The sequence below is a fragment of the Lontra canadensis genome, unplaced genomic scaffold (assembly GCF_010015895.1).
Source record: "Lontra canadensis isolate GAN:19392208 unplaced genomic scaffold, GSC_riverotter_1.0 scaffold70, whole genome shotgun sequence".
Lineage (NCBI taxonomy): Eukaryota > Metazoa > Chordata > Mammalia > Carnivora > Mustelidae > Lontra > Lontra canadensis.
The window spans coordinates 10,814,330-10,832,523 of NW_022631064.1; the positions used below are offsets into that span (position 1 = coordinate 10,814,330).

At 34.7% G+C, this 18,194-nt stretch overlaps 1 long non-coding RNA gene across 1 annotated transcript in view; it reads left to right on the forward strand.

The window, feature by feature from the left end:
* Positions 1 to 15,648, forward strand: part of LOC116881032 — a 200,694-nt gene extending 185,046 nt beyond the window's left edge. Inside the window, exons 4-5 of the long non-coding RNA XR_004385328.1 lie at positions 14,453 to 14,495; positions 15,583 to 15,648. This is a non-coding gene — a long non-coding RNA (uncharacterized LOC116881032). The remainder of the gene's footprint in view (positions 1 to 14,452; positions 14,496 to 15,582) is intronic.
* Positions 15,649 to 18,194: the final 2,546 nt, after the last annotated feature.

Sequence of the window (18,194 nt, forward strand, 5' to 3'; positions counted from 1 at the left end):
TGGGCAAGTAGAGTTGAGAGTCAGTGCCATATATTAGGGCTTGAAATTTACATTTGTCACGGGTTCCCAAGTGATATTGATATTACTGCTCCACGGACCACAACTTTAGGTAGTTAGGGCCTACCAGCTCCCACAAGTTTTTCCACATGTTTCAGGAGGATCAGTATTACTTGGGAATAGTTATCTTTTTCAAAGGATGAGGAGAATGGAGGAGAATAGCAGAAAGGAGAAAAAGGAAGATCCAAATGGCACATGGTGTGGACCTGGGTAGAATATTCAGCTCCCCACATGATTGAATTTGAAGAACAATGAAAAATTCCTGCATTCCAAAATATCTCAGCTCATGAAATAATGTGGTGTCTGCATTTGCACTATTATAATTCATTTGATTTTAGTTCTTTTCAAACCTGACTGTGCAAGCATTATTCTGTGAAACAACTATTACAAATATAGAGGATCAAGAAAGAGGGTTAGAGTTGGCAGGAATCTGAATTTTAATAATCATCCCATATGATTCTAATGAAGAACGGAGCTTAGAAATTAACACTGTTTAAATGACCATACTACCCAAAGCAATCTATAAATTCACTACAATTCCTATTAAAATGCCAATAGCATTTTTTTGTGTGAACCTGAACAAATAATTCTAAAATTTTTATGGAGCCACAAAAGATCCCAAATGGTTAAAGCAATCTTGAAAAAGAACAAAAAGAACTGGTGATATCACTACTCCAGGTTTCAAAATATACTACAAAGTAATCAAAGCAGTATAGTATGGTACTGGCACAAAAAAAGGCACACAGATCAATAGAACAGAATAGAGAAACCAGAAAAACCCACACTCACATGGTCAATCAATCTATGACAAAGGAGGCAAGAATATGCAATGGGAAAAAGAGCATCTCTTCAACAAATGGTGCTGGGAAAACTAGACAGCTACATGTAATAGAATGAATCTGGACCACTTTCTTATACCATACACAAAATTAAACTCAAAGTGGATTAAAGACTAAATATGAGACCTGAAGCTAAAAATCATAGAAGAGATCATAAGCATTAACTTCTCTGATGCCAGCCTTAGAAACATTTTTCTAGACATGCCTCCTAAGGCAAAGGAAACAAAAGCAAAAATAGACTATTGAGACAACATCAAAATGGAAAGCTTTCGTACAATGCAGGAAACTATCAACAAAGCAAAAGGCAACCTACTGAATGGGGGAAGATATTTGCAGTTGATATACCCAATAAGGGGTTAACACCCAAGATATATAAGGAACCAATACAACTCAACACCAAAATATAAATAAATAAATAAAAACGATCTGAATAAAAAATGGACAGAACCTCTGAACAACATTTTTTTTTCAAAGAAGGCACAGAGATGGCCAACAGACACATGAAAGGATGCTCAACATAACTAATCATCAGGGAAATGTAAATCAAAATTACAATGAGATATCTCCTCATACTTGTGACATGGCTAAAATCAAGAAGACAAAAAATAACAAATGTTGGTGAGGATGTGGTGGAAAAGGAGCTCTTGTGCTCTGTTGGTGGGAATGTAAATTGGTGCAGCCATTGTGGAAAACAGTATGGAGGTTCCTCAAAACATTGAAAATAAAAAATACCCATAATCTAATAATTTCACTACTGGGTATTAACCCAAATGACACAAATACACTAATTTGAAAAGATGTGTGTGTGTGTGTGTGCACGCGCGCATGTGTGTGTGTGTATAATTTCCCTATATTTATTGCAGAGGTATTTACAATAGTCAAGATACCCGTACAAAAATACCCATACCCATACAAAATACCATGGGTACAAAAATACCCATAATCTAATAATTTCATTACTGGGTATTAACCCAAATGACACAAATACACTAATTTGAAAAGATATGTGTGTGTGTGTGTGTGTATACATATATATATATTTATATATTTATCGCAGAAGTATTTACAATAGTCAAGATACTGAAGCAACCTAAGTGTCCACTGATAGAGATAAGGAAGATGTGGTGTATGTGTGTATATTGTAGTAGCATTGTATGGTGACAAATGGTAGCTACAGTTGTGTTGAGCATAGCATAACTATAAAGAAGTTGAATCTCTATGTTGTATACCTAAAACTAATGTAAAATTATGTGTTAGCTATACTCATATAAAAATATGTAAAGAAAAGAATGGAGTTTAAAAGCCATTGTTTTACTACCTTTTTCCTGGTCTTCTTTTAATATATATATCCCTCTTCTTTAAAATACCATCATATATATATATATATATATATATATATATATATATATATATAATTCTATATATTAATAGGGATCAATATAACAGCAAAATAATAATATTAGTTAAGTTACAGGGTGCTTACCGTTTTGTCAGGCACTGTTCTCTAGAATAACCCTAGATAATATGTACAATTGCTATCCTCATTACATGTAAGAAAACTGGGAAACAGAAATGTTAAATTGGCTAAACTCACATAGCTAGTAAGTGGTAGAATGGGATTCAAACTAAGATTTTAAATCTTTTTTAATAATGCATCTTTCTGAAGTATTTGGCTCTTGAACCCACACTTCAGTCAACTACCAACCGTCAATTGCCCACATATTCGACAAATGTTTCTGGAGCAGCTTCTATACACTGAGTGCTAAGAATGGAGCAGTAAGCACAATGAAATGTATATTTTTATGGAGATTACTTTCTTATGGGAGATGCAGGTTTTTGTTTTTACAAAGCCAGAATTTTTTAAAAGAGCTTAAAATTCATGGCAAGAAGACACAAGCTTCAAATATAATCATTCCATTTGCTTTCTGAGTGACCTTAGCAAATCTCTTTACCTCTTTAAGTAATCCAATGAAATAATATGAAGGGATATCTAAATGAATTATTTTCATTACTTACATAATCATTGACTATAATGAAAAATGTTTTGTGTGTATGTTTGGCTTAAAAATTGTCTTGGATGAGAAAGATTGATTTCCCTATGGCAATAGACAGCATGATGAAAGCACTGGTTATCAGGAAGGTATTGGGGGCAATATTAATGGTATTGGTGTTAGTAGTGGTGATGATTGTCATAATGGTGGTGATGGCTGACATGATGCAATTGATGATAAAACTACCATTCATTATCCACTTACTATAACTCAGGTGTTATACTGATTTTTTATGTTTACTGTTTTATTTAATCCATTTCACAATCCTATGAAGTAGTACAAATATTGTCTGTAATATAGAGCTGGAAAACAAAAAAGGTTATAAAATTTAAACATCTCATCCAAATACTTATATAGCTATTTAACATAGCTAAATAAGTAATGGAGCCTTGTATCAATTGTCTATTGTTGTATAATAAACTTTCCTAAATCTCAGTGGTGTAAAATAACCATCTGATATTCCTGATGAATCTGTGAGTTTACTGAGAAGTTATTCTGCTCTACCTGATGTTGGCTGGGGTTACATTTGAGGAAATTTATTAAAGAAGATTCAATACTGAACGGATGTTGAGGCTTAAAGCTCAAGAAATCAGAGGTTTTGAAAGGATCTCTCCAGCCCGATTACCAAATACAGACAAGGCATAGTTGCCAAAGTTCTGAATATTGACACATTGGATTTCTATTCTTGCTCTAATGTAAGGTTCCATTTTCATAAGTACACATCTGTATGCAAGTGAGCCACAGGAAGGTCAGCAATGCTATTGTGTCTACCTAGATTACCAAACTGGGTCTCCGCTGAATCTTCAATATTGACCTCAAAAGCATGCAGAAAGGGCATGAAAGATTCAGAAGGCAAAAGGCTCCTGCTGTTACCAATGAACCATCTAAAATGTAGGGACACCTCTTAATGTGAGTTTTTTAATAATTTTGGATTTTGAACAGCCTTGTGTCTCAGTGGGCCTGTTAAACTGAGTTAGTTACAAAACAAATACCATGCTTATCCAGAACTTTATCATTGTGGTTTTCAGTTTTGCCAGCCTGTACCATACAACCCTCACTTAGGCCAAGGAATATCTCGATTATCCAACAAGACCATGGTAGTATAGAGTTTTGCCTCCCTGCTTTTCAGACTCTTCTTTTTCTTTTTCTTTTTTTCTTCTTTCTTTTCTTTTCTTCTTCTTCTTCTTATTTTTTTTTTTTTTTTTTTTTTTTCCCTCTAGGAGCTCCACAGAGAACATCTGTCTCTAGGACTATAAATTTGGTACTTTTTACCACCTCTAAATTTCCTCTATTGCTTAAGAGTAGTAAAGATCAACAGCTTACTCCCATCATTTAGGGAATAACAACGTGGAAAATTGAGTGAACTCAATATGATCACCCCTCAAGAGTTTTCCCTATGAACCAAAGTCTTATTTAAATTTTGAAATAACTTCCAAATAAGAAGTCAGAAAAGAACAAAAGTGTGTGTGAGAAAACATGTGTTTTGCTTTTTGTTTTTCGTTGGCACAAGATAGAAGTGTAGTTCCTGCTGTCATGACGGGAAGCAGGATCCATTTCTCATGTTCTTTCAGGTAGTTCTGTTTTATTTTTTTTTAATTTTAAAAACAATTTTATTTATTTAAGAATAAAGTGGTAGTAGTAAAAGGCTAACAAAAACTTTCATTTAGATAAAAGAGATTAACAGACCATTTTAAACATGCAAAGTGACTTAATATTTTTCAATTTCATTACTTTACTAAATTAGTTAATCCAAGGTTACACAGCATGCAGAGTTTAGGTATGAATCGGGTCTCAAGGCTCCCAGCAGAAGTCCCCAAAGTTCATTTTCACTTTTGTTTCCCTTGCCTTTGGAGATGTGTCTTGAAAGAAGTTGCTGTGGCCAATGTCAAAGAGGTTACTGCCTATATTTTTCTCTAGGATTTTGATAGATTCCTGTCTTACGTTGAGGTCTTTCATCTATTTTGACTTTATCTTTGTGTATGGTGTAAGAGAATGGTTGAGTTTCATTCTTCTGTATATAGCTTTCCAATTTTCCCAGCACCATTTATTGAAGAAACCGCCTTTTTTCTATTAGATATTTTTCTTTCGAAGATTATTTGACTATAGAGTTGAGGGTCCATATCTGGCAAGGAAAACAAAAGCAAAAATGAACTTTGGGGACTTCATCAAGATAAAAATCTCTGCACAGCAAAGGGGTGTTCTATTTTAATAGTCAATAAAAACTGAATCCATATTGCTGGAAGAGAAAATGAAAGAGAATTAACGCCCCAATATATCAGATAGGGATTTCTAAGTTGCACCAACAAAATAATTGGGAGCATGTACAAATGAGGATTCACATGTACAAAATTCAAATTTTGTGTATGCAAATGAGATAATTATGCAATCAAACAAGTGCCTTTGATTAAAATCATTGTATATGCAAATTTGTCACTTGCCGAAACAGTCATATTTTGGCATGTGCATACATGATTACTGGTTTCTAATTTAAGGTAATTTTATGGCAGAAATAGTCTTACCTATTGGATCTCATGTTTTACATATTAGCCAAATAATATTTTCTTCAATTTTAAAATTTTCAGTAATCATATTACCACATTTTAAAGATGAAATGCCATCTTGTATCAATAACATTTTAACATTTCTGAACACTGGATGGATTTAAAAATCACTTAGTTATTTAATGTAGTCTCTTATTTGTCCTTAAAGTACCCCTTCACTTAATGGTATATCTGATAATAAAGAACATCTTATTATCAAGATATTTTGACAAATATCATCTTGCAATCAATACTATCTTATTATAAGCCTCAATATATTATCAAAAAGAATAAAAACACACACTTACATTGGCCTATTATATTTTAGGCACCTATCCTTCACAACCAGCCTGTAAGGCAGATTGGCTGTATTTTACAGATGAGGAGGCTGAGACATAGATGACTTTCCTGGGTCACACAATAACTGCATAGCAAAGTTAGGAAACTCTGTGCTTGATAAGACTATGGCTGTGATCCTCCCCAGATGTAATGCTGACTCTGCTTCCTGAGTCACTCCTTTAAGGCAGCTGTGATGGTCTGGGAAGCTATAATGAGACCTACAGAAATTAGCTCCTCTCCTGCTTCTCTCCTTTACCCATTCTCTTGTACCTGTGCAAATTCAAAACCTTTCCTCTTTTCTTTCCCCCCACCTTCTTGCTTATGTTTTATCTGTCCTCTGAAGACTCTGGAACAGCATAAAACTGGTTAGGGAGCCTGGGGAAACTTGGTAGAGAATCTTCCCTTGACTGATACTGGGCTAGTATTTCAGGGAGCTCAGGAATTTATTCTCCTATGTCTCTTGATAACTGTATTAAAAGCAAAAATCTGGGGCGCCTGGGTGCCTCAATGGGTTTAGCCTCTGCCTTCGGCTCATGTCATGATCTCAGGGTCCTGGGATGAAGCCCTGCATTGGGCTTTCTGCTCAGCAGGGAGCCTCCTTCCCTTTCTCTCTCTACCTGCCTCTCTGCCTACTTGTGCTTTCTCTCTGTCAAATAAATTTAAAAAAAAAATCTTTAAAAGCAAAAATCTGAGCATCTGGACACCTGGGTGGCTCAGTCTATTAATTGTCTGCCTTTGGCTCAGGTCATAATCCCAGGAGTCCCAGGGTGATACCTGCATCATGCTCCCTACTCAGTGGGGAAGTCTGCTTCTCCCTCTGTTCCTCACCCCACTCTTATGTTCTCTCTCACAATTTCTCTCAAATAAATAAATAAAATCTAAACAACAACAACAACAAAACCCCACTAAATATATGTATTCTAATTCTGCTTGATCTTTGTTCAGAATGCCCAAATACATCCTTAATCTTACTCAGAATGAAGATCAAATTCTTATCATGTCTTTCAAGGTTAGCCATGACCTGGCCTCTTCTCTCACCTGTCCCTTACCTCCTTTTCCCTCTGCCGCTTGGTTCAGACTAATCCTGCTTCCTTGTTCTTTCTGGAATCTGCTAAGCAGTTGCATGCCTGAGGTCTTCTGAGCTTGCTTTCTTTGCCCAGAATACTTTTCCAACACTACAGCTCTGTGGCTTCCCCTTGGGACCATAGAGTCTCTGCTCAAACATGATCTTATCACAGTGCTCATTTGCCCATTTGCCCATCTCTGCTTCTTTCTACTCCACTTAATGTATCTTCTTTTGCCTCCAGGGTGCTTACTCACCATACCTATTATAAATGTGTTTATTCATCCAGCTTTTCCTACTGTAATCTACAGAAGCTATAAGAAGGCAGTGGCTTTGAACAGGGTGTTTCCTGCTGTACCCCCAACTTCTGTACAGGGTAAATGCTCAGTAACTAACTAACAAGGATGAATTAACAATCCAATGAAGGATACAAACAAGTAAATGAATATTCTAGAATTCCTATCAGGATTCCCTACTTAGCTGTCATTAGAATGATTACATGTTGGTACAACACAAAATTATTTCTTTACAGCATTAATACCCGTAAAGCTATATTAATGAGTTTATCAATTGTTACTAAATGTCTTTTATATGAAACCAAAAAACAGGTGGAACCAAAAGTTATTACAATTAAAGAAAAATTATTGGAAACTGTACTTAGAGTTTTATTATTTTAGGGAACTCAATAAAAGCAATTGTTAACCATTATAAAAACTATGCATCGTCCCTATTTCACTTGTTTTCCATATATTATGTAATTTAATTATCATGAAACTTGTAATGGAAGTACTATTATATCCATTTCATAAGTGAGGAAACAAAGGCACAAAATGCTGAAGTTGCTTGCCTAGAAGTCAGAAAATCCTATGGAATCACATTATAAACTTTATAAAGTTTATACACACACACACACACACATATATATAAAATATATTTTACACTTTGATTTATTGTTCAATACTAACTCTCCCTAATGATTGTGATTAAGGTTCCTACTTTGAAATATTTTTTTTTTACACAAGAATGGCAATGTTATTGCATCCCTTTATACTCATTATCTCAGAAAGCATGTTTTTAATTTATTCTTTCTGAGTGTCTCAGAAATTATCTTGGAGAAATGAACAAATGCATTAGTACACACATGCTACACATTTTCTTGGACTAATATGTATAATTATAGGAATAAAAACATTTCATTTTCTTTTCTTACAGCAGTTTTAACCTGGCATATTTAAGTCTTTCCTGTTAGACTGCATTTTTTGAATCATGTTTCTTCATAAACTCATAAATTAAAACAAGCCTGTGATTGAAGATTAGTTTTGTAATGAAGCTTTGAAATAACTTATTATCACTTTTATTACCTGATTGATATTTAAAACTAAAATAGCTATACATTCTAGTTTATTTGAACAGTCCCAATTCATGTGTTTTCCCAGCATTATTATTAATATATATAGATAATTAATAATATCATGTACTTTCATGTTCAAAATGATCTCAAAGTTGTCCAGCATGGACAACAAATTTTATGTTCACCTATTCAAAGCAGATATGCAATATTTATGGAGTTTTTACCCAGGGTGTAAAAGGAGGAAAGACGAACTTTCCTCAATAATTTTATTTCAATTTTAAAAGAAATTACTTAGTTAAAACTAGAGAAAAAAAATACATGATCACTGAAATGAGACACATTCGACCTGAACTATTCTTCTATTTGCTTAGTAGAAATTTTTCTCAACAAATCTGATAATCCAACTTGAATTATTTAAAGAATCAATCTTTGTTTGAAAGGGTAAAACATTTACTTTATTATTCTAGGCCTCTATTAGGTTTCATATAAACATGTCTTAAAAGCATTAGAGAAGTGGTGGCTGAAATATTATGTTCCATTTACTTTTCCAGCAAACTTATTCAAATGTAAGCCTTGTCTTTGGCCATGCTGGCTAGTATGAAGAAAAGAACAAATTCCCAGTCTTCCTTTGCACCTGCATTCATACCCAAAGTCTTCTGTGCTTCCTGGAGTTCAATAAGCACACAGCCAGAATGTCTTCTGTAATTTCTGTTTAATTCTATTGAGATACAAATTCCTGGAAACCCCAACTTGTAGACTTTATATGAAGAGGTTTTTCCTTTCTTCTTTAGATAAAAGAAATCTCTGTGTTGGGGCTCAGGGCCCAAGATATTTTCTGAATATTACTTATAATATTCCAAAGAGCCAACTGTCCACCAAGCTTCAGACCTAAAACCTATTTCTACCTTTTTTTTTATTTGTTTTATTTTGTTTTGTTTTTGCATTCAGTGGGCCTAATTAAGAATCAACATAGAAATGTTAATCACATTTGTGTGATTTTTTTGCATGTAAAATTTCAATTTTTAGAAAATTGAGAAAGATTTAATTTTTTTCTGATGTCTTCTTATTTCAAATGCATTTTACTCCAGCTCCTTCCCCTTTTTTCCCCCAGATTCTTACTATAACCACTGCTATAAAATGTTTGTCTTCAGAGTAGTTGAATGCTTTTTCAGAGGAGTGAATTCTCTCAAAGAATCTCACCACCACCTTCTGTGAAGCTGCCAATAAGGCTGTTGCAACCACCATTCTTTTTCTCCACACATATCCTTACTCCTCAGTCTGTTTTATTTGCCAAGGCCTCTCTTCAAAAATGTATTGCTAGATCTGAGAGGGAGATTTGGAGACGTTGCCTCAGTGGCACACTTCTTCAATTCAAAGTGAAGCAGATTAGCAGGTCAACAACCCTAGGTGATAAATCTCCATGTGGTGCCTGAGCCTCGAAGTTGCTTGTGAGAGGCTCACAGACTTCATAGCAGTCACTTAGACAGGATGAGGGAAATCTGGAAGCTTCCTGGCATAGCAAATGTATGTTGGAAGTTACCTTGTAGCTTGATTTACAAACTAGGGTCCCTGTAAGTCAATTTCATCTAAGTTCAGGGCAGACAAGCACTTACTTCTTTTTTTAGCTGGACTCTAAAGTCTTTCCTGAAATAAGTTTTTTCTTATAACACAAAGAAGTCCGCATTTGGTTTCTGAAATCTCTTAAGATAGCTGTCCTAGAATGTCCTGAATAAATATGGAATTAAAACCACAGTAGGTGGTTTTAATTGTTTTATGAGACAGCATATTTTAAAAAAGCATAGGATTGGAAATATGGGTTCAGATTGTACCTCTGCTGTTTACTTTCTGTGTGTATCTGGACAATTCACTTCAATTACAGGTTGTGTCTTCAAATGGGAAATGGAAATCAGAAGTGACGTTCCTCCAAAATTGTCTAGATTAAAGGGGTTAAAGTAGATAAAAGGCACAGAAAGGTGCCTGATTTAATGACTTTTCTGTTATTCAGTGTACTGAGAAAAATTGTTCTCCTTACCCATATTCATATTCACTTTCCTGAAGTTTTGACAAGTCTGGGGGTACATACACACAACACATGCATACACAGGCATAGAACTATGCTACAGAGTAGCTAGTTGCCCTGTGGGTGAAACGTGAGCTCACTGAAAGAACCAGTAACTTTACTTCATGCGCTTTTCTGAAAATATGTGTGAAAGGATTGGTTTGTTGTATTACTGACCTGGGTTAGGCTTAAAGCAAAGGCAGAATCTACAACCATTTTGAGCTACTTGTATGCAATTGTCTAGAACTTTACTTTTCTCTTGTTTATCTCGCTTTCCTCTCGTTTATCTTATTCTCCGGGATTATGTCTGAAGGATGTTGATCAAAGAGAGTGAGGGGGGGAAAAAATCTATATCCTCAGGGAAAAATTGTGGAGAATAAATGCTTGTCTGAAACCTGACCATCTCCACAGTGTTGTGAGTCCAGATGACAATGGGTGAAAATGCCAAACAAATTTAAAGGCTTTCAGACATGAAGATGCTTGTTAAATAGATACTGAACATGTGGATTTATTATTCTTTTTTATGTTGATATTATGTCTACTTTACGGTGTTATGTTGGAAGACCTGTGTTTGTTCAACCTGTGAAATAGCTTGACTCAGGAAATAAAATTCTTCACACCCAGAGAGCACCTGAGAGAACAAAATAATATAAATAATTCAATTCTACTTGAGAGTTTCAGGATGCACAACTACTTTAGAGAGACTTTATTTTTTAATGTGGACATCAATGTGGACATTTTTTCCCAACAATCATCAAATAGAAAAACTAGTAAAAATCTGAAAGGTAATAGTGGAACATGACAAAAACAGTGATGAGAGAATTTATCATACTGGAAAATCCAAATTGTAGTACTTAGTGATCAAGAAGTTCATTTTATTGCACAATATTAGCAAACAACCTACACCTACAAGTTACAAGAAATAGTAACAATCAGGGTGAAAAAGCAATCAATTTTAAAATGTCAAGGAAACTACTTATTTATTTTCTAGGAGTGGGCTTAATTAGAAAAGTTGTTGTAAGTGTCAAGACCCTGGAAGGCACATATTTTACACATTAATGGGTATGTGGTAGATTCTTACTGCAAGAACTCAAAGACTTGACTTAACTGTACCAAATGATCATTGCTGAAATTATACACAGATAATGTTTCTGCATTGAATAAGTTCTTTGGATGGAACCGTTTGACCCACAGAAATCCCTAGCCTTTTGCTCAGATATTGTCTACCAACATAAATCTTTTCATGCCCATGGTAAGCAGGATACAGAATCTTAGAGTAGGGAGCATGGGGAATTGAAAATCCAGATAAACCTAGGTTTAGCTATCATTTTCTATACTGACTACACAAAAGAACTTGGACAAATAGACCACTGAGAATATATATATATATATATATATATATATATATATGCCCCCCACAATACACACACACATATATGTATATTTTAGATTTTATTTATTTTACAGAAAAAGACACAATGAGAGAGGGGAACACAAGCAGGGGTAGTGGGAGAGGAAGAAGCAGGCTTCTTGCTGAGCAGGGAGACTGATGTGGAGCTCTATCCCAGAACCATGGGATCATGACCTGAGCCGAAGGCAGACACTTAACAACTGTGCCACCCAGGTGTCCCGAGATATATGTTTTTTTTAGTTGTTGGTTTTGTTTGTTTTTGGTTTTTTTTTGACAGAGAGAGATCACAAGTAGGCAGAGAGACAGGCAGAGGGGGAGGAAGAAGCAGGCTCCCCGCTGAGCAGAGAGACTGATGTTGGCCTCAATCCCAGGACCCTGAGATCATGACCTGAGCCGAAGGCAGAGGCTTAACCCACTGAGCCACCCAGGCGCCTGAGATACATGTTCTCTATCTGTAAAATACACATTATGTGTTTATCATGTTTATCGACAAAAATATAAATACATGTAAAAAGTTTGTAAAGTATCTCATACTTTGAAATAAATGTAACAGGTAGTATAATATGGTTGTTTGCCAAATACATCTGTTATGCAGTTTTATACATAGTAGACTTTTTGTGAGTGAGTGGGATGTTGTGGTTAGTTTTGGCTAATACACTGCAAGCAATGGAATATCACTTTGAGGACAAGTATTTAATTGCTGTTACATAACACCTCAGAGTGTTTGCTTCTCTCTGGAACAATGTCTGTCAGTATTTAAGGCAGAAGTTACTCTATCAGTGACCTTAAGTGAAAGAAACATCCTTGCAGACTGACTCTGGAATTATAGCACGAAGGAGAAATAAATATTTATTTGTGAAATGGACCTGATTGTTACTGCAGCATAACTTAGCCTATTCTGACCAAGAAATATATTAAGGTCCTCCCTAAAAGCTTGTGATAAATTCTTCATAAAAATAAATATAAATATTAAGTATAAAAAAGTGTCAATATCTGAATTTGTAGTTTATTCTTAGCTGAGTCATTTGACACTAACGATGTGTTATGTAAGACATTAATAGGTTCCCAAACATGCAAGTGCCTCCTTCAAATACTCAGGATGATTAAGAACAAGTTACTTAAGGGGCGCCTGGGTGGCTCAGTGGGTTAAAGCCTCTGCCTTCGGCTCAGGTCACGATCTCAGGGTCCTGGGATCAAGCCCCGCGTCAGGCTCTCTGCTCAGCAAGGAGCCTGCTTCCCTTCCTCTCTCTGCCTGCCTCTCTGCCTGCTTGTGATCTCTGTCAAATAAATAAATAAATAAAATCTTAAAAAAAAAAAAAAGAACAAGTTACTTAAATTCTTTGGTATTCTTATCTTAAAATTGCTGATTTTACTTGCTATTTTTGTTTGTTTGTTTTGTCCAAGTTCTTTTAAAGATATAAGATGGTGAATTCATATCTCCAAGGTACACACCTGAGTTTGAGAAGAGTCTGGTTTGTTACTTTAAGCCATCTGTTTAATTATTTTGTGTTCAGAAATAAAATCAGAATCTCACATATTTATGAAATACTTAACATGCATAAAACATTTGATTTGGGTCATTGGGAAAATATAAATAAAATAAAGGTGTTTTCCTTATCTTTAGAGAGTATATAACCTAGTTGGGGAATCATGCCAGAAATACATGAGTTATTCAATAGCACAAGAATCTGAATCATGCCAAATCAAAAAGGAAAATATTAGTGCTGCATAAAAAGTTATTTTGATCTAAAACAGCAATTCTCAGATTCCGGAAATATAGAAACAGAATCTGGTGATGACTTGGCAGGGAATTTTAAGAACAAACTAAACTGGTAGAAAGAGCAGTGTGCATGACTTGTAAGCACATTCTTATTTCAAGTGGATGAAGTTAAAAAATTTTTGAAAATTTTGCCTAATAGTTGCTATCCCAATCTCTCATCTCTGCCCCCCCCCACTTTATTTACCTTCATCCCCTCCCCACTTCTGTTTACTTCATCTATCCTTAATGCCTGTTCCTTTAAGTGAGTTGCTGTCAGTGACTGGTGAGGCAATATCTGAAGAGATTTTGCATAGCAGTCAGTAGCAAAGGCTCTGGAGTCAGAATGTTAGAGTCAAACCCTGCCTCTGCAGGCCACATGACCTAAAGCAAATATTCCAATTCTCTGAACCTTTTTTTTTTTTTTTTCTCCATATTAATGTAATAGAGTGGTGTCATGATTATGGAGTGGTATTTTGAAAATAAACTAATGTATGTATAATACTGAGCACATAGTAAGTAGTCAACAAATTAGCTAATTATTATTTTCTCTGATCTTTGTTAGTTTACAAATACTTGCATTTATTATAATGTGCTTGCTTGATGAAAATAATTTGTTGGGAATCATAGAAAAATCATCTTATTTGTGGCATTTCTGATACCAAGAAAACCTAGCAAGGGAAATACTTTATTACTCACACAACAACATCTAGAATGAATGCACACAGACACTGAGTTCATTTAGATGTATATATGAAAGTGTTGCTGTATGTATGTCTGATTAGTTTACAAATAAAAGCATATAATTGGGTCAGATTTCTGTAATTCAGTTCTTGAATTCAAGAACCATGTTGACATAGTGCAATTTTCTGACCAAATTCTTCCTTTAGTTTGAGATTTAGAAAAAAAAAAATTTTTCACATAAAGTTCTTCTTAGTATGTACATCTGAAATTAGGTCTCCTTACCCATTTAAATTTTTTTTTAGTATCTATTGAGATGAGTTGCTGAAGTTATTACTCAATACTGAAGTATGTATATTCTGTACATTATGTTCTATGTATAATGTGATGTTTCTTTGGAACCTGGCTTTCTCTTTTCATCTCAAATCTGTGAGCAAAATGTTTTACTACTTCATAATTAGATACACAAAGAGTTCTATTTCAGTCTTACAAGCCTATTAAAGTCTTTTGAACATGACTCTATTAATTTTTCTCCCTTTTAATACTAGATTCATTTCTAAGACATAGACTGTTTCATATCTTAAAGCTCTTTGGTGTTTAGGAAATGTTTTCCTTATTAAATGCACTTTCAGTAGGATATCAGCAGTTCCATACCTACTGCCAAATTTATTTTAAGCAGAGTTAATGGTTTTGAGCTCATAGGTAAAATTTAATTCATAGTCCTAAACATTATTTAAGACAATACATTTCATGAAATAATTACATACATATTGTAATTAAAATAATTTGATTTGTGGAGGAAGGTCTGATTTTTAGTAGTCAGAGATGAAGTTGTCTATATCTGAGGAAAACTCTTACAACTGGGTAAAACTGAGGCACTTCAAACCTCAGAGAATCCTCCTGCCACTGTGGTGTGCAACCATTTGATTGCTGGGAAGAACACAATCTTAAGTATCTCATGCATGTAGTTAGAGTAGAAAAAAGAATTCTGCTTGAAGACTTTTTTCACGTCTGTGCACTGAATAGAGATGAAAGGTTTTCAACAATGAAATATGTAATATAATCAGGAGGAATCACAATGTAATAAAATGTTAAGATCTAATAATAAGATCTTCTCTGAACAATTTTTCCTTTATTGTATATTACATTATGAAAAATTATTTAATGCCACTTCCTTTATAAGGAGAGTCTCTTCTCAACCCTCACAGACATTTTATTTGTATTGTAGTACTATATATATATAACATAAAATTTAATATTTTAACTATTTCAGTGACATAAAATGCATTGACACAGTTGTGCAACTGGATCACTACGCATCTGCAGAACTTTTTCATTATTTCGAACTTGATTCCATTCACATTGAGCAGTATCTCCTGATTACCCCATCTCCCCAGCACCGACTAACTGACATTTTACTTTCTGTTCAATGAAGTCGACTATTCTAATTACCTCATATAAGTGGATTCAAACATCATTTATTCTTGGCATCTGGCTTACCTTGGGTAATGTTTTGAAGGTTCATCTATACTGTAGTATGTTCAATATGACTATCTTCATGTGTTCCCCTTAGGAATCTTTTCCATTTTTAAAAATATGTTTCTAACTTTTTTCCACTTTTGCTACAAGATATTAAATCTTGTGTCTTTGAAGGTTTTTTTTTGCCTGTACTCTAATTTTTTTTCCTTCTAGTTAACTTTTTCCTCACCACGATTTATACAAACTCTTTCTGATTTTCCCCTGTAGAAACTTGAAAAAACACTTTATCCAAATACAATATTTTACATAAAGATATAAAAATAAAAATAATACTATAATAATATTGGTTATATTAACTTTTCTATTCATTTACAAGCCAAATAACATTTTCTGTAATTTCTGTAATCTTTGTTTTGAGAAACATAGACATCTGGGAAGAGCTTTTGAATATAACAACTTTTAACCCAGTGAGTTGTCCTTTTGGCTGTGTTGGCCATACTACACTTTAATCAATGGAATTTTACAGTTTCCTCAGCTAAATAAAGTAGGCAAACATTCTCATCTGAGGAGAACAATTAGGAAATTCATGAATTAGACAACTTTTACATTTTCATAATATTGTGAAGCAGTTATTTCTTTGCTTGTATAAAAAAATCTTCAGTCTTTGTTAAGGCTAATAGCATCTGTATATGAATGATGATGTATTTGGATTTACACATCTAAAATGCCGTTTTTAAAGTGTGATGTTGGACATGAGACTTAGTCAATAGCCAGTATCTTCAGTCATATAATAGAGACCTATGATCTTAAGTTGAGTATAGCCTTTGCCTGAGCATGTATTGTACAGTGTTCTACAATTCAGTATATGGCAATGACATCCTTAAAGTTTCTGAGGCCAAAGAGTCATCCTTGGTTCCTCCCTCTCTCTTAGATATTCACATCCAATCCATCAGTGAATTCTGTGAGTTAAACAATCAAAATCTAGAACTTAACCTCTTCTTACTTTCTCCACTGTAACCACTTTGGTCTAAGCCATCGTGATTATTGTGGCTTATCTGGATTATGGAAAGTGCCTTTTACCTAATCTCTCCTTCTGCCTTTGTACCATCCACACTGGATATTGTTTACAGCATAGGCTGAAACTTTTAAACTGAGATCAGATCACATCACAGATCACATCAGATTACATTTCTCATTTCAAAACCCTCTGCTGCACAGCTCTCTGAGGATAAAACCACAATTTTTATGGTAGCTTATAGGGGCCTATTTAAGAGGAATTATTCCTCCCTCACTCTTCCTTAATCTCTACTTCCCATTCTTCTTCCTACACTTCAGTGACTTTACCTGTTTCTTCTGTTCCAACCATATCCCACCCTGTGCCCCTGCCACTCCAGATGGTCTCCCAACCTACAGCTTCTTCTGCCAAGAATGCTCTTCTCTTAATACCTGCATGGCAGGCTCCCTCATCTCTACCAAAATTTACCATCTACCATGGTTTTCCCAACCACGCTTTTAAGATTTATAAATACCTATAACCCCAAATTCATTCCCCTCTCCAAAATTTATCAATGTCAGACATATTTTTCTTTCATATTTGTGTGTGACTCCTTCCATTAGAATGTAAGCAACTTTGGAAAAAATTTCATTTCAAAAGTTTTGTTTATTGTTATAACCCAGTGGATGGAATAGCATCTGCCATATGAATTATGGATAGAATATAGTTCTAGGCAGATATCACATACATACAGAAGTATATTAGGTGGCTTATTCCACAACAGAGAAAAAATAATCAGTTTAGTAGTTTAAAAAAATCTACAGTTCTATTCCCAAAGCTAATTACACATCAGTTCAGGAGAGAACATAGAGGCAAAGTTCAGCACATGAAATTGTTGTAAAAACATGTTGGTGATACGAATTAAGATGTAACATAAAATCAGTTGCCAATGAATAGTTACCACAAAAGGCCCTGGGCTAGATACTTTGGGGACTGAATGAACTATAAAGAATAGTTTTTTTTTTTTTAATATAATTTAATTAATAAGATAGAAAAGAGTGTCTAGCCTGTAATACATAATAAATAATTAAATATTGACACCAAACAAGTTGTTTATTCTCACTGGACCTTAACTCCTTCACCTGTCAAATGTATTTGATGGGGAAAAAAAAGTCAACGATTTTAAAATTTTTGCTTGTTGAGATTTTAAGAACCCTTAAGAACTCTTTTAAAAACTTTCTTAGGGAGGTGCTTGGGTGGCTCAGTCAGTTAAGCATCTACCTTTGGCTCAGGTCCTGATCTCAGGGTCCTAGAATAGACCCTCAGGCTCCCCGCTCAGTGGGAAGTCTGCTTCTTCCTCTCCTCCTCCTTGCCCCCCCCCCCCCCCCCCTTGTGCTTTCTCTTAAAAAAAAAAAAAAAAAAAAAAAAAAAAGCTTTCTTAAGGAATCTAGTGTGGTTACCTATAGGTGCTGCTGAATACCTAAGGCTCTAGACCCTGTCTATATGTCAACACCACCCCCTTCCACTACATGAGCTCTACATATGATTTTCACCTATTGGACTGACACTTAAGA